This window comes from Pinus tabuliformis, chromosome 9, assembly GCF_031772625.1.
Source record: "Pinus tabuliformis cultivar Carrire ecotype Pingquan chromosome 9, CPIR1, whole genome shotgun sequence".
Lineage (NCBI taxonomy): Eukaryota > Viridiplantae > Streptophyta > Pinopsida > Pinales > Pinaceae > Pinus > Pinus tabuliformis.
In genome coordinates this window covers 1,810,392,071-1,810,415,850 of record NC_142307.1, presented here as the reverse complement: position 1 = coordinate 1,810,415,850, position 23,780 = coordinate 1,810,392,071, and positions in this window count along the sequence as shown.

Here is a 23,780-nt window from a genome sequence, read left to right as displayed (position 1 = left end):
TCTAAAGACATATACGTTGTAAATGATCACATTAGGCAAGAGGACATCTATCACATTACTCAAAATTCTTCCATTATCTACACAGTTCTACTCTTATGTCTCTCTGTTAACCTAAACATCCCAAAAGATATGGATGACATCCTCCAATGATGAGATCTTTTCTAAATTTTTCTCTCTATCTAAAAAATCACATTGAACATATTTCACTTTAATATCTGGAGACCAATATGGCTTAGCCCTCCTAGCAACCCCATAAAATTCCAAGGTCCACCAAGAGTATTAGACAAAGGAAAGAATTATGCCAAGTAATTTCAAACAATTTGTGTTACCCCTGTAACCAACACCACTCCCTTATGCTTCTCATATTTCTCTCTCGAGCTTTCGCTAATGGTTTGGAATTTTCTCTGCATTGAAAGAGGTATGAGTTACCCAAATAGAAATCAACAATGCAATATAATGAAGAAAAAACAACAATTCCAAATGTAGTAAGATGCTTATCATTTAACCCATCCAAATACAGATTTGACAAACACATCAAGATTGTGAAGCCTAGGTACGCATTATCAGTTTCATACATGAATCATTTCTATGTTTTTAAAATACACAGTCAATATTCACAACCTAAAAATACATATCATACCAGGTTTAAATGGATCTATGTTAATATTCATATTCAGTGCAATGTATGTTCAATTCACCTATACAGACAAAAAGTGTTTAAATCATTTAATGTCACCCAATAGAGCACCTCAATTTGTGTTCAAGTTTAAATAGATCTGTGTTAAGGCTAGTATTCAACACATTCTACTTTCAATCCACCCACCCATAAATACAATGAGTGTTGATGAATCCTTCACCATCACCTTATTGAGCACCTCAATTTGTTTGACCTCAACATATGCAACCTGGAGTTGATATTGAACTTGGTGTATAGGGGTCTCTCCTAATTTCAATATTCAATGGACCCTAGATTCAATGAACCCAACCACCACCATGTACAACACATGGATCTCTCAATACAATAACCTAACCCTAAAATCATAAATAATTATAGAGGAAAGGAAGAGAGCATAATACTTTCATTAATGAACTCTGTAACAGTGCAATAAACCTAAACCAGGAATTGTAATAAATTACAAGACAGAAGCACATTATCATTGGTAAATATTTTTTTTCTCTAACTATGTGAGAGATATTTTAATCCTACCTTTCTCGAAACCATTCAAGGATCATCAAGAAGCCAATAATAAATAAAGTGGTGTTTCCCCGTAGAAATTTCTCTGACAAGAAAAAACATATCTACAATCCAAGTAATTTAACAATAAAAGTACGAAGCATAATTTACCTACACAAAACAAAAAGAAAGATTATTATAATGATGTTGTTCATTTATTTCCCCAAAGTGATCAATCGTATTATAATGAAGAAAGAACTTTGAAACAACAAAGAACAAAAAGAAAGATTACTATAATGATGCTCTTCATTGATTTCCCCAAAGTGATCAATTGTATTATAATGAAGAAAGAATATTGAAACACCAAAAATTGCTCACCCCATTTTTATCAAAGTTTTGAGGACCAATAAATTGACTTAGAAATAGATGTGCAACTATAAACTAAAACACTTACCCCATGAGGGCTAAGGGAACTCGTCCACCAGGAATACCAGTTCATTGTGAAGTAGGATGGATGGTAACTTGATGTTTGAATGTTCTTAAATTTGTTGAAATTTGAAAATAATTAACATAAAGACTAATTAGGGACTTGTCTCACCTTTTGAAAATAAATCTCACCTACAAAATTTCAAGTGCTACAAAGTAGGAGCGATTATCTATACTACTATACCCCCAAACCTTGAAATAGTGTGTTCATTGTTCTACTATGTGTTCATTTTATACACGTCTATGTTTGAGCTATTTGAATCTTTAATGGGATATAGAGATAAATATAAACCATTATACAAACAATTTCCCTAAATTACGTTTCTATTCAACGACAAAGTTTCGGATTTGAGATGTCACACCATACAAAATTTCAGTGTCTTAAACATGCAAAGACAAGTGAAGCTCAAAATTTTCAATCTCAAGGAAGGTTTCAATCTCTACTAGTATTCTCAACCCTTACAAGTAAGTTCTATCCTCTTATCTATTTTAATTCATGAGAATATTCATAAGAAACAAAATGAACTAAGAAGATTCATACATGAGCTTTTCAATTTCATAAACAAATTCTTGGAAACTTGATAATTTTGATTGAATATGATTTTGAACATGAGAGAATAGGTCCTGATACATATTCTCCAAGTTAGGTCTCAATTGATGATAAAAAGATAGTAGTAATAATAACCCTTTTATTGTTTTTCGACTATCCTATAAACCCATGATTTTGTTTCTAATTTTTTGCATATTGATTAAACTTTACTTTTGATTATGAGAGAATATGTTCCATAGATCAAGCGAGGTTTCATCATATAAAATAAAATGATAATAATAGTTCAACATTGTTTTTCCAATATTCTACAACTCCATGATTTTTCTTCTTTTTTTTTTGTAGATTATTGATGCTAATCCATCTCGTAGAACTTTGTTTCTTTCTCTCATGGCGTATTCGCCATCCAAATAATGATGCAATGTATCTTTGAGGATTATCAATGGTATGTGAGATTTGGTTTGTTTTATCATGGGTTCTCGATCAACTCCCCAATCTTTGTCCTATAAATAAAATGACCAATTTGAATGTTCTGAAGGTGAGATTTGAGCATCCAATCGCTCAGAGCCCAAGGGGGAGATGTGATCTTACACACATTGATGTGTTTGTCTCTACTAATGATCCATACAAGGAGCCTCCTCTTGTTACTGCCAATACTATTCTTTCTATTCTTGCAACTAATTATCATGTAGAGAAGCTCCCTTGCTACTTATCTGATGATGGTGGGTCTCTTCTCACATTTGAAGCTCTTGCATAAGATCCGATATTTTCCAAGATCTTGGTGCCTTTCTATAGAAAGCATAGAATAAAGCCCCACAATCATATTTTTGCATAGAATAAATCCCCACAATCATATTTTTTCTTAGAATAAAACCTCACAATCATATTTTTGCATTGGATAAAAACATGTAATTAATAACCCAAAACTTCATGATATTTTGTAATGACCATCAAGTGATTGACATGTCTCTCGTTAATCTCAACAAGCTCTGCTTTGGTAGAAGCCAATTGGATTGCAACTCTACCTTTGTTGAAACTAACTGCAATTGTACACCTGAAACTTTTTAATGGAGATAATTGATTACTCCTCCACAACGACATACGGAAGCTCAACATTTTTCTCTTGATTCGTAAAAAATTATGCTTACAACATCATCTCGCCACTCTGTGGGAAGATCCTATAAAATCATAACAAAATCAATTCATTAGAAAAACTGATGCAGAGGCACAAGAAATTAGGCAATTGTGCTTGTACTAACACGAATCTTGACTCTGAAAACCATAAGCCAAGGTTAAAAACACAACTTAGTGCTCTCGAACAAAGTGAATAAGGCATTCCATAAATCTATTAAAATAACTTCATCAGATATTGTTTTGCACAATATGTAAATAATAAGTTCCACAAGGTGAGGGAAAGGTTGACCAAGCTTTCTCTTCCCTTGGGCACCCTCAATCCCTTATTAGCAAGAAACATACTTTCTTATGTTTAGAGAAATCCATCAAATTACTACTGATATGTTCAGCTGCAAAGTGAGGAATAGCTGAAATGCAAAACTAATGACAAATGTTTTACAAATGACTTATTATGTAAAATATATCTATTCCATCCTAAAGCTTTAGTTGCACACAACCATCGATGGAAAGGTAAAAAACTAGTAAATAATGAATTCTAAACAAATAGAGATGTTCAGAAAGGCATGCAATGGACAAGTAAGAATTCTAAACAAAAAGGATGTTAAGGAACATGTTGTCACTATAACATATTTCCTATGGATTTGTTTTGCTGATGAACGTTGATGCTTGGAATCCAAAGGTGTCATCCACATTTGCACCATTATATATCTAAATTTAAATGTTTTAATGGTCTTCCAAATCAACTTCATATGTGAGTAAAATAAAAAGTTGAAGGGATATTGAAATTAGTCACTGTGTAATCTATTTATCATCTATTATAGGGATGTTATTAAATTGTTATTATTTTTCTTCTTCCTTACTAAATATGATTAATTTATTAATTTTAAAGGGTAGTACTTAATAGTACTTTTTGAATCAAAAGTACTATCTAATTAATTTCAACTACCAAATCTATCTAAAAGATATACATATGATAATAATCTAAAGTTTTGGCATGTATATCTATAATTGGAACTATTGTAAATCCACCATATATATATATATAAAAGAGGAATTACACATCTTCATACTAAGCCCTTCCTATTGTGCAATCCTTCTGAGCTCTTGATTTATTGTATAAAAAATATCAATTTCTTGTGTTGAAAATTACTTTTCAGATTGAAAAAACTTCAAAGAAATTTTGCACCTCAAAATATTTTATCTTTTTGAAAGAAAATATTCAAATAAATTTACTTAAAAATTTATATCCATAAAATAATTATGAGTTGATATACTTGTTAATATCAATATCATGTCTTTATTATAAGTTAAATATTAGGTGATATACTTATTAATATCAATGTTTATCTATCTGAAAGAAAATATTTAGATAAATTTACTTAAAAATTTATATCCATAAAATAATTATGGGGTGATATACTTGTTAATATCAATATCATGTCTTTATTATAAGTTATATATTAGGTGATATACTTATTAATATCAATGTTTCTGTATTCAATATTTTGTGATCCATAATGAATTAAGCAAAGTCTTTCGGTAAAAATCACATGAGAAAATTTTTTGGTTGACGCCTTTTGAACCAACAAGTGTGGTTCATCATAAGGACTAGATGAAGAGGTTTGAAGTGTGGTTCATCATCAAGACCAGATGAGGAAGTCATGATGATGAACCTTCGAACCAACAAGTGTGGTTCATCATGAGGACTAGATGAAGAGGTTTGAAGTGTGGTTCATCATCAGGACCAGATGAGGAAATCATGATGATAAACCTTCGAAACACACTGGCAAAAAAATTCTTTCATGTGATAAATTCTCTCATGTGATTTCTATGAAACGAGTTTACTTAATATCAATATTATAAAAATATGTAAATATATCAATACAATATAAATTAATTATTTTAATAAATATTTAATTTTTAAAAAACATCAATTCTTTTTTATACTTTTAATATTTGTTTTTTCTTATCCATATAGCAAAATACAAATGACGTAACAAATCACTATTATAATCTTAGGCATAAGCTTAACGCTCCTTAAAAGTTTTCAAAAATGTGAAAACAAATCAGCGAGAACGCTAAAATGTTGCCTGTAATTATGTCTTAGAAACGTTTGAATTCGGAGGATGTGAAGAAAACTACGTTTTTTCTTAAAATAATGTCTATCACTGCGGCTTAGATGCACTAGATGTAGCTAGGGAATGAGTGGCAATCAATCCCAAGCTAAACATGCAGCGCCGCTGTAAATAAAGAAAGAGAATATGATTTCGTGCTAAAACCTATAAAGAAAATAAGATTATTCTAACAAATCGGAAATCGAAAGAAGGTAGCGTTCCAATTTTAAAAAATGTATATAGTGTTCGACATATATAACAAAAGGCTTTATGAACCAGGCGGAGAATAGTGAAGACATACATAGTTGAAGCCTGACCAGATCGAGAAGAAGAACTTTGGAATTTGATGGGTATTTAGATATTATTATAAATTTATATTTTGTTTAAAATTATATTTTTAACAAAATAAATAAAATCTACGCATTTTATTTCAAATAAAAGTATGACTACAATAAAGTGAATCAACGGTTGATTTTTGAGTTCTCACTTTTAAATTTTATTTAATTGTTTAGTTTGTGATAATGTTATTTAATATTTATATTTTCAATTTAACATACAACTTCTCATTTCTAAATTCTATTTAATTATTCCAATTAAATTAAGACGGAATGAATCATGAAAATACAAAATTGATTTTCTATTTTTTCTTTAATTTAAAATAAAATTAGATTATGACTTAATGAATCATAAAAGTATAGATCATAAAAGTATAAAATTTATTTGGTTTATAATGAAAATAATTATGAGAAAACTGATTACTATTCTTTTTCTAATTCCTGGTTTCTTAAATTTTTAAGAATTAAATATAAAAATAATAAATTTTTTATTTGAAAAGTGTTTTGTAATTTATATTTTATATCAAAGGTTTTGGCTTTAAATTCTAGCCAAAACCACTTAAGGCTTAATCAAGGATGGCATAAGGACACAAGGGCCTGGTTAAACTATTGGGAGATCAATGAGAATGATGCTTTGCAAAACATAAATAACATTAAAGATATTGTTACTTCTAAGTTCAAAGAAAAATTGTGGTGTGAGAAAGATTTAGCGTCTAAAAGAAAATTAAGTTATTATAAGAAGGTCATCAACCCCACCCTTGAAGATCAAAAGTATCTCTCTATTTTAACGAGCTCAAAGAAGAAAATTAATATAGCAAAGATTAGAACGAATTCTCATGAGCTCCATAGTGAAACTGGCCGTTGGGCAGTTCCTAAAACGTCATGGATAGAAAGGATCTGCCATATTTGTGAGAATAGGAGCATCGAGGATGAAAACCACTTCCTCTTAGAGTGCCCTGCATACAACCACATTAGATCTCAATTTCACAACCTTTGTTACAATACTGACCTTCCTAGCCTTTTACAATGCCAAAATTATAGTGAACTCGGGAGGCTTCTCTCTGAGTTTTTTGAGCATAGGAATAAAATCTTAAATCAAAATAAATAATTTGTCTCTTTAGGTCCGATAGATCATTATTTGGTCTCAGCCGACGTTAACCATCATCATCATCATAAAAAAACTCATATTAATTTAAATTTTATATTAATTAATTATTTATTTATTAAAATAATAAAATTAAGATTTTTAATTTTCGGAGTTTTTATAAATTGATAAATTATTCAAAATTCTTTATATTTCTTATAGTTATGAAAGTATATAAGGAGTTTTTTAATAATTTTAAGATGTAATTATATTTTAAAAAGGAACCATGATAAGTAAATTTAAGGTTGTAATTCCATTTAGGAAAGTACAATGACAAGTTTACACGTTTTTAGTTTTTATTTTTCAAAAGAAAAAAATAATACGTTTTTATTAAAATATGTCCCATTCTCTCATATTCAATTATATATACCTTATTTATATCATAGAATAAAAACATACAATACATAGGTGTGTTTAAAAATCAAAAAATATTTGACTTCACATGCTAGCTTTGTTATTCTCCCAATCATTTGTGAATAATCCAAGCTACTACAGAATCTTCTTTGACATGTACACAAAAAAGAAGAACTTTTCTGAATGTGGTAGAAATTCCTCTATACAAATAGATTCTATATAAAAGTAATGTTCCTTTCTCTGTAGAGAGTGTCATAATGAAAATCAATGTAATGGGTCACTCCAAATTGATCGTTGCATCTGTCAAACCAGGAGGTAACTCCTCAAATGTGATTATCTCATTCATTTAGCTTGTTCATTATTATATACAAGAGGGAGTGATTGTTCAGTTCATCTCTTGGTGACTCTCCATTTCATCTATTATTTATTTACATTAATTACACTTGTTCACCCAATCCCTATGATTAGGTGTCAACATCCCCTTAATCTGAAGGGATGTTGGTGATTCCAAGCATTGTTCTGAATCTTTCAAGTTTTTCTCTTCCAAGCGCTTTGGTGAAGATGTCTGCAATTTGTTCATTAGTGGAACAATGGTGAAGATGGATTGTTTTGGCCTCAACATGATGTCAAATCAAATGATATTTTGTATTGATGTGCTTCGTTCGATCATGGAACTTTGGGTTCTTTGCTAACTTTATTGTCGAGGTATTGTCAATCATGAGTGGAATCGATTGTAATGGTTTTACCTGCAAAACTTCAAGAATTTTCCTGAGCCACACAATTTCTTTTATTGACTCAGCTGCTACCATATATGCTGCCTCTGTTGTGGAATCTGTTGGAACTGATGATTTGTGTGATCTCTAGGATACAGCTCCTGACCCAAGACTCATAGCATAACCTGAAGTAGATACCCTAGTTTCTTTATCTCCATCAAAGTCTGAATCGGAGTATCCAATCAAGCTGAAGTCACCCACTCGTGTATACTTGATTCAAAATTCTTGAGTTCCCTTCAAGTACTTTAGAACTCTTTTTGTAGCAGACGAATGTCCCTCACAAGGCTTTTGCATAAACCTAGAGAGGATTCCAATAGCAAACGAAATGTTTGGTCTAGTAGTAGTTAGGTAGTTGAGACTTCCTACAAGTTGTCTATACTTTGTTGCATCCTCAAATTATTTTCCTTCAGTGGATGTGAGCTTTATGTTTTGTTCCATTAGAGTAGTCAAAGGATTGTATTTAGTCATGCCAAACCTGTTCAACAGATCTCCAATGTACTTATTTTGAGAAATGAATATGGACTTCAGATGTTGAGTTACTTCAATACCAATATAGTAATGAACATAGCCCCAATCAGTCATTTCAAAACCTTTCCTAAATTCCTTCTTTATGGATGCAATGTAGCTCTCATTGTTCCCTGCCATCAAAATATCATCTACATATACCTTAAGATATACAACTGTTTAGCCAACCTCCTTGATAAACAAAGTTGCATCATTAAGATCATAATATTTGAAATTGAGTTTCAGAAGATGCTCAGTTAGTTTTTCATACCAGGCTTGTAGTGCTTGTTTGAGGCCATACAAGGATTTCACAAGTTTGCATACTTTATGTTCATGTCCTTTCACAACAAATCCTTAAGGCTGGGACATAGAAACATTCTCTTTTAGATCTCCATTCAAGAAGTCAATTTTTACATCCATTTGATGGACTTTCCAACCGTTATGAGCTGCTAGGGCAAAGAGTGTCCAGATGGTATCCCATTTTGCTGTGGGGGAAAAAGTCTCCTCATAATCGACCCCTTCCTTCTGTGAAAAACCTTTTGCAACAAGCTTGGCTTTTTTCTTGTCAAGTGAGCCATCAGCTTTATACTTGTGCTTATAGACCCATTTGCAGCCAATTGGTTTGGTTCCCAATGGAGGATCAACCAACTTCCAAGTGCCATTCCTTATTAAGGCATCATACTCCTTTTTCATTGCTTCTTTCTGTTCATCATGAAAAGTAGCTTCTTTGAAGGAAGTTGGTTCAAAATATCTAGACAAATTCAATTCAAAACCATAAGAAACATCCATATCCACAGGTGAATCAGAGTCATCTACATCACCTCCATTTTGTCGGCTTGAATTTCTAGTTCTTGTCTTTTCAACCTCATCAGGATGAACACTTTCAAGTGTCTTTGTCAGCCACTTTGGGGGACCTTTCTCAGATGGTCCAAGCTGCTCTGTTGATTGAGTTGGGACTGAATCAAGATTGAGTCTCCTAATTCAGTCAATTACATCACTCAAAGTATCATCCATTGTTGGAGTTTCATGCAGAGGAGAGAGTGCTTCTGAAGAATATTCCACAGGTTGATCTAGTATAGGAATCCCCCATTCAAGATGTGGAATCTGATTATCAAATTCTTGAAATGACTTTTCATTTGTGAATCTCTCCAAGCGATCAAGTTGCCGCTCAACAACATTGTCAATTTTGGATGATTCAAGAAAGATTATATCTCTAGATACAACAAAATTTTTACTGGCTTCATCATAAAGATGGTATGCTTTGGAGGTATTTGAATACCCCAGGAAGATACACTTACGAATTCTTGCACCAACTTTGTTTCTATGTACCTTTGGTATCAAGGCATAACATGTGGAACCAAAGACCCTGAGATGTTTTACCGAAGGAATGTGCCCATACCACATTTCATAAGGAATATTATTTCTAATAGCATTAGATGGACATCTATTCTTTACATATACAACACATAGAACTGCATCAGCCAAAAACATCGATTTTACATTTTTGAAAAACATCATGGAGCGCACCATATTTAAGATTGTCCTATTCATTCTTTCAGCTACTCCTTTCTGTTGGGGATTATAAGGCATACTTGTTTGATGTTTGATCCCATGTTGGCAAAGATAGTTTTCAAATTCATTTGAAGTGTATTTTTTTCCATTATCAGTGCGAATAAAGCCAATGTGAGATTGTGCATCATTTTCAATCCTTGTATGAAAATTCTTGAATGTTTGAAAGCATCAGATTTGTTCTTCAATAAATAAACCCAACACATTCTGGTGTAGTCATCAATAAATGTCATCATATATTTATTTCCATTTGCAGAAGGAACAGGCATTGAACCACATAAATCTGAATGAATGAGTTCAAGTTTTCTATGTGCTTTGGAATGTGAATCATGAAAAGACTGTTTGCTATGATTTCCTAGAATGCAAGCATCACATTGCTTAAGTTTCCTAGGAATTATAGGCAAACCATTAACACCATTTTTCTTCAACAAGTAGAGGATGTCATAGTTCAAGTGTCGAAATCTAGCATGCCATAATAAAATTGATGGAAATGTACCTTCTTCATAATGAGAATTGTATGAGAAATTTTGTGCATGAACAGAGGTACCCTATAGCTTGAGAAGTCTTTATTCTTCTATCCCCATCATGACAAGTGAGTGGTCTGATGCTTTTCTCACCTCAATCTTGCCATGAAACATATGAATGGAGTGTCCTTGCTAGTGGATGTGGACCAAGGATAGCAAGTTTCTCCTCAGTTGTGGGTGATATAGAATATGATGCAAAGGAAACTCTGGAAGACTAGGCAATTAAGCCTGGTTGTGCCAAGCCCTAATGGCTTGAGTTTTGATTTGTCTACAAAGTATACTACTCCCTCAACATTGTTAGTAAATTCTTTAAGAAAATCTCTTCTAAAAGTCATGTGGAAAGTTGCTCCTAAATCAAGAAACAAATCATTTTTCCAAGAAGCAAGTGAAGCATTAAATAAACCTTCATTTACTCCAATATTACAGTGTGCCAGAACATAGTGAGCGGATTCAGGTGCTTTACATTTCTCTTTGTCATTAGTTTTACCTTTGGGTTGGTTTCTTTCCTACTCAATTCTATCCTAAGGCAAATTTCATGTGGATGCATCATGTGATCCATCTTTTTTGTAGCGTATGCAGTGCAAATCTAACTTTTCTCCTTGAGAGTGTTTGCGCCCCCTACCTCCGAAGTTTCTTCCTCTTCCTCTTTGACCACCTATTCCTCTGGAAGAATCTTGAAAAAGATTCTTTTCTCTGTGTGTAAGGGACACAGCCTCTTCAGAAGACTGAGGGGCCGTCTTCTTCCCAAAATCTTTCTCTCATGCATCAATTTTTTTGACAAGGGAGTCAAAGGTAATATCTTTAAGGCTTCCATTTGCTTGCAATGACTCAAGATAATTTTAGTAAGTGGGATAAAGTGCCTTGAGAAAAGCTATCAGAGGAATATCTAGTTAAACATTAGTGACTTTGATATCATGCATAATAGATTTTACTTCTCATGCAAGAGCAAGAGGATCATCATTTTGTAATTCAAGGGTGAAAAATTTAATCATGAGTTGAACAACTTCAAGTGCAAAGTGTGAGTCATAGATTTCCTTCAGTTTTTGTAAGGCTTCGAAAGCATTTGAAAATGGCGAAATATGGAGACTCGCCTCTTCATTTACTAACACTACAATCAATGCATAAGCCTTGCTGTTCTTATTTTTCCAAAATGGAGAATTCCTTGTCTGAGGTAGGTTGTTCCGGCTCTTTCTCTCTGTTTCCAACACACACTCCTTTCCACAGCTCATTAAAAATAAGAGTTTGTTTTATTTTCCTTGCCAGAGAGAACCACTCCCACAACATATATCAATGGATGCATTTTAAAAATCTGTGTACTATAAAAAAATATACATCTGCTTCCAATATGTTGTGAGAAATAGCACTTCCAGTGGTAGTTTTGTAAAAAAAGAATACAATTCTAATATAAATATAGCAGAGGTATTACATAAGGGGAGGGTATTATATGGGGAGGAGCTTATATGAGGGAGGCAGTGGGAGCCAAACAGTAATATATAAACCGCAGTAAAAACAACTCATTTAAATATAGCCATCACATGGAATTCTCTTTACAAGCCTTGAATGAATTGTTACGCTGCACCATACCACAGTTACACTGTGTAGGATTGAGTACAGTCAGCCACCGCTCTTGGGCTCGAACATAGTCAACCACTGCACCACGACTCCTCTACTTCCTCCAACAATGAAATTGCTTGAAACGTAGATATGAAACAACCCAGTAGATCTCAACTTGCCTTAAATTCTAGGTCCTCTTGGGCTTGTGCAATAGCTCAGCTTCATCTTTGGATTAAAATCCGTTGGGGGAGTGGCACAACTTGTCGTTGGGCACCCCTTTGACATTATTAAGGTGAAGTTCCAGAGTCAGCCAACGCCTCCTCCCAGTCAACCGCCTCGCTTTGTAGGTGCAATGGATGTTGTGAAGTAGACCATTGCCTCAGAGGGTCCCCGAGGGCTGTACAAAGGAATGGGAGGTAGTTGGGCTTTCAACGAACAGTTTTTTAAATGAAGCCTCATAGGCAAGTTGTGGTAGAAATGGTGTGTCCACAAGACCTAAATTCTCAACGCAGGTTTCAAGGGAGTCTAGTATGGCTCACACATTCCAACTTCAACGTAGAGAGAACCCAACCCAGTGTCGATTTCTAAGGAATCAGTGGGTGAACAAGATAAATTGCAGATATATTGCAATGCACTATCCAATTACACAGAAAATTGGGATAGAGGGAATGTTCAACATTTCAAATGCTACTGGGAGAGTGCACTAAACATAAAAAATGCACAACATCTAATTAATTTAGCGCAGAGAAGTATTTGGCAAGAGGACAGATGATAGAATAATGGTAGATATGATAGATTTGGAGTTACAATGCAGAATGGACAGAATAGGAAGAATACCATGGGAGTTACAAAGTAAAGAAGCCAAAAATGGTGTTGGCTCTGATACCATGTCAAACTAGGAGGTAACTCCTCAAATGTGATTATCTCATTCATTTAGGTTGTTCATTATTATATACAAGAGGGAGTGACTGTTCAGTTCATCTCCCGGTGACCCTCCATTTCCTCTATTATTTATTTACATTAATTATAGCTGTTCACCCAATCCCTATGATTAGGAGTCAACATCATCCAAGTTTTGATAATGCATCTTCCACGCAATTATGTTCCCTATAGATATGTTCAAAACATGAATCCTTAAAAACATCAATCAACTTGTCAATACGATTCATTCAATTGAAGAGCAAGGGTTAGAAATGGACCCCCCAGAGAGCAATGATCTTCACCTTAGTATTTGTGCCCTCCCCACCATTCCATATGAAATGGAAAAATGTACCAGGTTTCATGACAATAAATGCCCCACATCCACATGTGTGATTTTGAGCCACCCCATCAAAGAATCCAACAGGATATCTATGCCACATATTTAAATTGTCTTGTTTTTCCAATCTCCATATTGGGGCCTATTTTGCTGTAATAAGCTGCAATCTTCAAACAAGTCTTATTGATGTTTGGAGATGTACCCTCAAAAATCAATGCATTTTGACACCTCCATATACCCCAAAAAATGTAAAAAGGGAGTGTGTGATATGCTTTGTAGTGCATGAACCACTATGTGAGGCATACTTCCATAGAAGTGTCATTCCAATCTACATTTAAATGTAGAAATTTTAGAACATCATACCAGATAGAAACAACAAATGAACATTTGAGGAAGAGATGAATAACACCCTCTTGTTCCATATTACACAAGACATATCTCTTTGGGCCATTGGATCATCTCTTATATAAATTGTCCCATGTAAGGATCTTGTTCTACCATGTCAACCAACCAAAAACTTTGAGCTTGAGAGGGAGATTCCAATTCCATATTTTTTGGAACCAACTTCGATCTTCTTTTGAAAATAGTGATGGAGAAATGTAATTGTATGCCTCCTTAACTGTGATCTCTCCATCTTTATAATATCCATCCCATACAAATATGTCCTCATGTTCTGTTAGAGAGATGTCTGCCTTTGATATATTGGAATACACTTGTCCCATATATTTGCCAATTTAGCATATAAACCAATATCTCTAGCATGTAACTAGGTAAGAGACCCAGAAAAATTATCATAATGAATATATATATATATATATCTGATTCAAATAATAGATGCCCATATTGTGTATATACTTGATAAGGGGTGTCAGAAATGTGTGATCCCCTTGAAAACCTTTCATCGAGTCCAATCCAATTTCCACCTTTGTGCCATTACCAATTTCCCATCTCATATTACCGATCAACCAATGTTTATTTTCATTAAATTGTTCCATATATATGAAACAACATTTGGAACATGTGCTCCATCTTTAATCCACTCTAAATATGACAGATTTCTAAGATATTTTTCTTTGATTATACTCTTCCATAAACCTTTACCAAATAAAGCCTGCCCCAGACTCTTTGACAGTAAAGCCTAGCCAAAATGTTTTGTGTTTTTTATTCCCCATCCCCCATCCTCCTTCCACATAGAAACTTACTTTCAACCTCACTAAATGGATCTTTTTAGAATCCCCGACACTAACCCAGATAAATCTAGATATAAATGAGTTGATCCAACAAATAATTTTCTTTGGCATCAAATACAAATGCATCCTATAAATAATGATGCCTTATAAAATAAATTGGACCATGATCAACTAACCTCCCATATTAAGGAAGTTTATTAGACCAATAAGAAAAATGTTTTGCAAGTTTATTTAACAACCACTCCCAATCTTTGACACCATAATTGTTTGGTTTCAAATTGAAACCAAGGTACTTAAAACCCTCATCCATAGAAGACACCAAGATATCAAAAAGATTTGTAATCTCCTTAACTAAATCCTCATCATGTCTCCGCAATTAGTGATGTTTTGGTCTTATTCATATATAGACCAGAAGCATCACCAAAAGAAGTAATAACCTAGTTAATAATTTTCCATTCAATGACAAACACTTCCCCAAGAATAAGAACATCATCAACGAAAATAAGATGAGCGATAGAAATGTTCTTAGTGATCTTGCAACCAGTTATTAAGCCACATGCTTTCACCTCCGATAACCTACTGCTCATACCATCTATAACCAATAAGAATAAAAGGGGCGAGAGAGAATAACCTTGTCTTAAGCCTCTCGAAGCCTTGAAGTAGGATGAAGGAACCCCATTAATTAAAACAACATAATTGATAGTTGCAATGCAAGGCGTGAGACAATCCACCATATGCCCAAAAAGGCCAATCTAATTTAAGACCGTCCTTAAAATTCCCAATCAACACAATTGTAAGCTTTCGCCAAATCTAACTTCATAAGGCATACATGTTTCTTTTTTACCTTAATGGAAGCCAAGCATTCTTTGCAATTTTCATCGTGTCTTGAGTTTGCCTATTGTGATGTAGCCTAATCCGCACATACCCACAGAATGCATATAAAATACATGTCATATACATGTCCCAGGAATTTCAATTTCATACTTAGGGAAAGTTCTCTTAAATCAAGGTTTAATGCTCTTTCAATACACTCTATGCGAAAACATTTCATTTAACTATCCAAAGTCTAAGCCTTTATAAACCTTTGAGAGGAACCTTATAAAGCCCTTCCATAATCTTTGGTTAATTCTTGTTACCCGCGCATATCAATAATACCCTTTAACTTGGATTTTAGTTTAAACCCAACATTAACCATAATACATTTATTTCTCTTTATTTCTAATAACTCGTGTATAATAGAAATTATACATAAACCATTTAACTCTTCATTAACTTACCATTCTACTGATTCAAATGACTTTGCACATTTACTGTTGCCAAACCTGCACTTAAAATCTCAACCGTCAATTCTCTTGTCTCAATCCAACAGTGATCGCACCATATCGCACGATAACTAGCATGACAGATAAAATTCCATAAGCATGCGAGAAATGTTGTTTTGGTTGTGCTACATGCTGCCACCTTAGGTTAATCACGTGAATTAGAAAAATACCATTTACCATTTTGAGACTATGCGATATACCATTACCTCTTCCACAAGACCACTCCATGATTCCACTGACACGTGGCTTAATCTTCTCCATCTAGTTCTTAACTTCATTTTAGACTAATAGATTTCCATCGTTCATCTTCCATCCATCTCATCCATCGATCTTGATGATCCAACAGCTCCAGTACATTGTTACTTCGTTTCTTTGTGCCTTTATGCTTTCTTCATAAATCCTTAGGTTTTAGGAAACCTTGCAGTTATGTCTTTACTATAACATTTAAGGGTTTTCTCCACTACTACATGTGTGCAAGCCCGCAATACTCCTCTCTGCACCTATTCTCTGGTTTTTCTCACCTGCAAACCTATGTTATGCAGAATTACTCTAATTCACAGACAATTTATAATTCAATTACTCAATCCACACTTACACAATTCAGAATTAAATTCTTTGTATATTTATAAACAAATGATCACATAATGAGTCTCTCTTTGGCCCAATATTGTAATTAGTGGCCTTTTACTCTTTCTACCCATAGGCTTACAGTCAAACCAACCTGTCTATTCCTTTTTCTATCTTATCTCCTTTTCTGATCTATTTCTAATGCCTTGAGGCTTACGTTTATACAAAATGATTCTATAACCACTTCCTGGTTTAAATCCATAACTTTCTCAACAAAATCCTAAAATCCCTTCTTTATCCATAAGGATCCTCCCTAATCCACAAAATCATCAACTAATTCCTAATATAAGCTTTTACAATTAATTTCCAAACCTATCAATCCTTATGAACTCTCAATTGTCCTAATTTTCACATGTTCTCCAACATTCAAGAACATTTACAAATCCTCCCAATATTTAATTAATTCCTATTCAAAATCACTGAAAACATTAATAATTACATTAATTTGGTACATAGGAATCCAACTTCCTTGAAAACACAAAACCCCCTAAGTTAACTAGAACACAATGAAATTGTTGAGCTGGATGATCCTGCATCAGACTCCCAAGGTTAAAATAATCATGATCTCTAGATCATGTGCTCCCAATCTTTGTCCTCTTGGATCCCATACTTTTTTCTGTAATTTGTCTTTGGTTGTTTCTATTGTTTGTTGTTGTTCTCTAGGTTTCCACACTTTATGTTTCTTTGGCCCCCTAGCTATGCTTTCACAGTGTGTTGTTGTCTTTCTCTTGTTGTTGCTTGGCCTTCTTACTGCTGCTTTCTTCTAAGGCACCTTCATCATCAATCTTATTATTCTTTCAATCTCTATGTCCAATTTTTCTTCTGACTGATAATTACTTTGCCATTTGTTGTTGTACTCTGCCCATTCATCTTCAAACTACTATTTATTATCTTCTCTGTGAAGTTGTTGGATTCTTACTACCAACCTTTCATCCTTACCTTCTTGTGGCTTTTCAAACAATCTCTGTTCAATATCTGTAAATTTACTTTCAAAAAATAATTTGTCCTCCAATTCCCTTTGTACTTGATTCCTCTCAAATACATCAATATGTTGTTAATCGATTCTAGCATATTTTTCTTCCTCTTCGTTGACAACCCTCAGTAATTGTTATTCACTTCCTTGACTAATTTTGATAGTCAATTTAACTTCTTCAAGCACGATATCTTCATGATTTTCATTTTCCTCATCAGTATGTCTGACCTGGAAACATCCAGCCTTCTTCAGTTCTAAAACTCACTCTTCAACTTGAAACATGTATGTCTCATCTTCATCAAATCCTGTAATCATAAAACAATTATTAGAATTAAAAATATAAGGCCTCATTACCTTTTCCTTCTCTGGAAACATCTCAGTATGTTGCTCTGAGTTTTCCTTCGATTCCATTGTCAACACATCAATATGTTGATTTAAACTCTCCCCCATATCATCTATTTCAATGATATCTCTATGTTCTGGTTCACAATAATGAACTCCTTCTTCTATAATGTCAATTTGCTGAACTTTTATTACCATTCTCTTTTCATTATGGTTGTCATTCATGACAATTTCTTTATCTTCCTTTTTCAACAATTTATCCTCAGTATATATCCTTTGCTTTTCCAGCTTTATTCTTTGAAAGTCTAATTTTCTATATAACTCAATAATTTCAATTGGAAAAGAATTTGGAAATTTTACACAATTTTCCATACCTTCACTTGTTATTGACCAATCACCAAATGTCCTTTCCCCCTTTGCTAAATATTTTGCATATACTTCTTCTTTCTTAACATCTTTCAGTGGATGTCGTTCTTCTTCCTTCAATTTTGTGATTTTCTTTTCTTTGTCTTGAGATAATTCTGCCTCCCCTTCTTCTTCAATACACTTTGACTTGCTGTCTCTTTGTAAGCCTTCTTCAAGAGCTATCCTTGCCCCATCATCTGCATTAGTATTCTCCTGCAATTTTTCTTCATCAATAACATCAATAAATTTCATTATATTACCTCTCTCAGACAATATTCCTTAATTCTTCATCAGAATAAGATCCTGATCTTCAATCTCTATGACAGCATCAAATGATTGTCTTCTCTCATTAAGTAACTCATCCATAGACACTTTCTAGTGTAACCAGTTGAATTCTTCCTCATTTGAGAAATTTTCTTTGTCACATTTTACTTCAAGATCTTCATCCATCCTAAAGACATCTTCAAAAGGTTGCTTTTCTCCTGTAATACCTACAATCATACACAAATTATTAGTTTCAAAAACATAAGACCTTGTGGTCTCACTTGATGCTTCAGCCATGATATCTCCTTGCTGCTCTAAATCCTTCATATGAGTCAACTCCTATGTATATTTCTCCTCTGTCTCTTCATTACTTTCAGAAGGTAATGGACCATATTTGGGTTCACATACATACTTTCTTAATCTGAGTAACTCTTCCTTCAATCGAGAATTCACTCTTTGTTCCCATTTTACTTGCAATCTATGCCATTTGACTCTCCTTTTCATAATCCATCCATGCCCCTGGTCTTCCTTATTAATCTATAACATCTCCATCAACAAATCAAGATGGAAATTTATCTCAGCTTTCTCTCTTCTGCAATGACCTTCAGTAGTCATCCTTTCTTATTTTATGAAATTTTATTTATTCACTTGTGAACTGCACCTAAGCTTCCCTTTTTAGCAAGTCCCTGTACCTACCACTCATCAAGATTTTCTCCTTAAACTTGATCTATGGTTCTCTACCTCTAGAACCATCTCCTGAGCAACTCTCTTGCTCTTCTTTGCTTCTACAGCTTCCACTTCCTTTGAGAACACTCTAGTCCTTTCTTGTCCAACCTTCAGCTAGATTCTTCAGGTTCTTCACCACTTTCCTTTAGAGTATCTACTTACTCTGTCTTCAAGAACACAACTGATCTTTATTTTTACAACTCCTCTTGTTTTTCCTTTGCTAAGATATTACTCCTTCATCTGCAACCCGAAATCAAACATAATTCTCAAACCAGAATTAAAATAAAACATATCAACTTGTTTTCCATATCTCTGCATGATCTTCTCTGCACTTTGAATGGATTGTTCTTTGTTTCTTTGCCTTTGCAAATTCTCCCATTATTCTGCTGCACTTCATCTTTGTGTGCCTGTTGTCTGTCAGATTTAAAATATGATCTCCTCTTTCTTCCACAATCATGCTTGAATTCCATCACAATTCTATTTTAATTAAAAAGAGATTTTCCTTGCTCTGATAAAAAATGATGTAGCCTAAGCTGCACATACCACAATATGCATATAAAATACATGTCATATACATGTCCCAAGAATTTCAATTTCATACTTAGGGAAAATTCTCTTAAATCAAGGTTTAATGCTCTTCCAATAAACTCTATGTGGAAACATTTCATTTAACTATCCAAAGTCTAAGCCTTTATAAACCTTTGAGTGGAACCTTATAAAACCCTTCCATAATCTTTAGTTAATTCTTATTACCCACGCATATCAATAATACCCTTTAACTTGGATTTTAGTTTAAACCCAACATTAACCATAATACATTTATTCCTCTTTTTTTCTATTATAACTCTTGTATAATAGAAATTATACATAAACCATGTAACTCTTCATTAACTTACCATTCTGCCAATTCACACAACTTTTCACATTTATCGATGCCCAACCTGCACTTCAAATCAAAACCATTAATTCTCTTGTCTCAATCCAACAGTGATCACGCCATATCATGCGATAACTAGTACGACAAATAAAATTCCGTAAGCACATGAGAAAAGTTGTTTTGGTTGTGCTACGTACTGTCACCTTAGGTTAATTGCGTGAATTAGAAAAATACCATTTACCATTTTGAGACTACGCGATGTACCATTACCGCCTCCACAAGACCACTCCACTATTCTGCTGACACGTGGCTTAATCTACTCCATCCAGTTCTTGAGTTCATTTTACACTAATAGATTTTCGTCGGTCTTCTTCCATCCATCTCGTCTATTGATCTTGATGATCCAACAGCTCTGGTACATTGTTACTTAATTTCTTCACACCTTATTCTTTCTTCATAAATCCTTAAGTTTTAGGAAACCTTGTAGTTATGCCTTTGTTGTAACATTTAAGGGTTTTCTCTACTAGTGCATGTGTGGAAGCCCGTAATACTCCTCTCTGCACTTCTTCTCTAATTATGCTCACCTGTAAACCTATGTTATGCATAATTACTCTAATTCACACACAATTTATAATTCAATTACTCAATCCACACTTGCACAATTCAAAATTAAATTATTTGTATATGTATAAACAAATAATTACATAATGAGACTCTCTTTGATCTGATATTCTAATAAGTGGCCTTTTACTTTTTCTTCCTGTAGGCTTACAGTCAAACCCTAACCTCTCTATTTCTTTTTCTATCTTATCTCTTTTTTCTGATCTATTTCTAATGCCTTGAGGCTTACGTTTATACCAAAGGATTCTATAACCAATTCCTAGTTTAGATCCATAAGCTTCTCAAAAAATCCTAAAATATCTTCTTTATCCCTAAGGATCCTCCCTAATCCACAAAATCATCAACTAATTCCTAATCTAAGCTTTTACAATTAATTTCCAAACCTATCAATCCTTATGAACTTTCGATTGTCCTAATTTCCTCATGTTCTCCAACATTCGAGAACATTTGTAAAATCCTCCCAATATTTAATTAATTCCTATTCCAAATCACTCAAAACATTAATAATTACATTAATTTGATACATAGGAATCCAACTTCCTTGAAAACAAAAAACCCCCTAAGTTAGCTAGAATACAATGAAACTCATGAGCTGGATGCTCCTGCATCATACTGGCTAGAAACCTGAATTACTAAGGAGAAATGAATTTAGACAGAGAAAATTTAATCTAAGTCACAATAATCTTAGAAATCAATTGACATGTGCAATTGCAAAGTGTGATGGGTCTATATTTTGAAAAAAGATGCAACTTTCATCACTTTGGAAATGAGGGCAATAAAAGTTGCATTTAAGACACCAAATATGCAACAATTTTTCCTCGCTTTCCCGACCATAGAAAGAATATCACGACCCATAATTTCCAAAAAATGAAGGAATATCTCAATAGTCTAGCCATTAGGTCCAGGACTTTTGTCCCTGGCCATTGATTTAAGAATTGTAGCCAATTCTTTAGAAGGAATCATCCTTCCAATGTGATCACATCCCTATGCCCTATATATTCTTGGAAATAAATGAATGTATTCCATCCAGTTCTCAATGTCAACATCAGAATTGATTATTAAAATATTTTAGAGCTTCGTTATGGAGTTATGATTGTGAATTAATAATTATACCCTCTTGATCTAGCAAGTCGTAAATGGATTTCTCCCTTCTCCTTTTTAAGGCAAAATTATGGAAAAATTGAGTATTCTTGTCTCCCCCAGCGATCCATATCGAGTGAATTTTATGCTGCCATGATTCCTCTTGACGCCTTAAAATTTTGAGTTTTCAAGGTTTGAGCTCGAGAGCTTCTGCTTTTAGAGCTTCTAAAAATAAACCAAGCCCAGAGGGATATGATAATTCCTTCATTTTTTTGTCAATGTCTAACAATTCTTCCATATATGAATTTTTTTATCTCACTCCCAATTTCTAACCACCTTCTTTATATGATTGAGTTTCTTGCAAAATTTTTCCATATGTGAGATCATTGGATTATAAGATGATTACATCCATGTATCCTAGACTAATGAGTCAAAATCCTTTTCCAATAGTCATTCATGATTGAACTTAAAAGGTATACCCCTCCAATAATGATCTCCTTGCCATTGTAGGATAATCAGATGATGATCCAATAAGGTAGAGGATGAGACCCATGTTTGTATGGAACTGAGATATTCCATCAGGCTATCATGGACCAAGAAATGATTAAGGTGTTTGGAAATTCCATCTTTACCAATGCGCTTGTTACCCATGCGGGCACGATAGGATCAGGAATAATGTCAACACAATAATATTTCCCAAAAAGGGTTTTGAAGAAATCCCCATTCAATCAAACTCCATTTTGAACCCCATATCTCAACAGTGGAAATTGTTAAATTAAGATCCTCTACTAAGATAAGAGATCTAATCTTTAAAAGGCCACCAGATTCCAAATGGTTATAGAACTCAAGTCTCGAAGAATATGGAGCATATGTATTAAGCATATGGAGGTGAAGACTAGAACCCCTCACAAAACTGGTAAGGATTATCTTTGCAAAAGATTTGAAAGCCCTAAAATTGATGAAATGTGGATTCCATAAAGTATCTGGGCCTCTAGAAAGACCAGAAGCATCAGTCACACATACTCACCACCTCGGGAAAATATTCAGCAAAAAATCTCAATCCCTTTCCTGAGGCACCATTGGTGCAGGAGTATTAGTTCGAAACTACCATTGTATTGTAGTAGACATAGGGGTCTTGTGTTTTCAAGGAAGCTAGATTCCTATTTATGTAGTTATTTTGTGTGGTTAAAGTAGGAATTAATTAGATAAGTGTGAGGATATTTGTAAATGGTCTCAAGTGTAGGATAACATGAGTAGTTAGTCATGATGAGAGAGTTAGAAATCCATTGTAACTCTTATTGGCCTCATGATTCTATGAACAAGAGAGGACTCTTAGGGATAAGTAGGAGTTAAAAGTGGACTTAGAGAATATTGAGGAGTTCGTTCAGCTGATTACAGATCTAAACTAGAATTAGTTCAATAGAATTGTTTTGTATAAAGGTATGCCTAAAAGGAGAGAACAAGGAGTTAGTCAGTAGTTAGAGAAGTAGCTAGTGAGTCGAAGAGTTGGATTGTAAGCCTACAGGCAGGAGAAGAAAGGCCACTAACCAAAAAGTCAGGCCAGAGAGAGACTCTTGTGTAAATATTTGTTATTAATATAAACAACTCAATTCAGATTTTGTACAATGTGTACTGTGTAATTGAGATATAATCTGTGTATGGCTAGAGTGTTTCTGCATAACTTATGTTGCAAGTACAGAATAAAGGCGAAATATAGAGAAGCCTAACAGAACAACTTCCAGCTATAGTTGGGTAGAAGTTGTTAAGGTAGCTCCACAGTTGCGATTGTGGGTGGAGTTGTCTTAGGGACAACAATTCAAACAAGAGAAGTGTTGGGTAGAATTGTTTGTCAACTAGAGGTTTGAGGAGAACCATAGAGAAAT